This window comes from Octopus bimaculoides, chromosome 29 (assembly GCF_001194135.2).
Source record: "Octopus bimaculoides isolate UCB-OBI-ISO-001 chromosome 29, ASM119413v2, whole genome shotgun sequence".
Classification (NCBI taxonomy): domain Eukaryota; kingdom Metazoa; phylum Mollusca; class Cephalopoda; order Octopoda; family Octopodidae; genus Octopus; species Octopus bimaculoides.
Window position 1 is genome coordinate 2,347,752 of NC_069009.1, and position 600 is coordinate 2,348,351.

Here is a 600-nt window from a genome sequence, read left to right on the forward strand (position 1 = left end):
TCCTCATCGACATCATTATCTTAAACATCACCCCCACAAACACCATCATCATCACTATCATCATCATCTTCATCATCATCACTACCACCACCTAGCATCCTGATCAACTTGAACACTAAGTTAAAATCGTCCTCGCCCTCCAAATTATCATGCCATCACCACCATCACAAACATCACCACCAACATCACGACAACCAATGCCATCATCATCATCATCATCTACTCCGTCGTCATCACCGTATACTTTCCTAATTTTTTTTGCATTATATTTTTTATATACATTACGAACCTGTATACGTTTGTTCACGATGCACTTTTTTGTTACAGAGAGTTGTCTAGAAATGCAATAGATGAATTAGAAGTTGGATCTTTTCAAAATCTTCCCAATTTAACGACTCTGTAAGTTGCATTAGTTTTTTGATTCTCTTTTTTTCATAATATAATTCTAAACATTACCAACATCAGCCCCATCAGAAGCATTATAATACCTTCGTCATCAAAACTCTCACAATATTTTCGTCTCCTCTGCCTCATCATCATATTCATCACTGCTTCAACACCTACCGAACATTATCAACATTATCATGAAGTTCATCATGA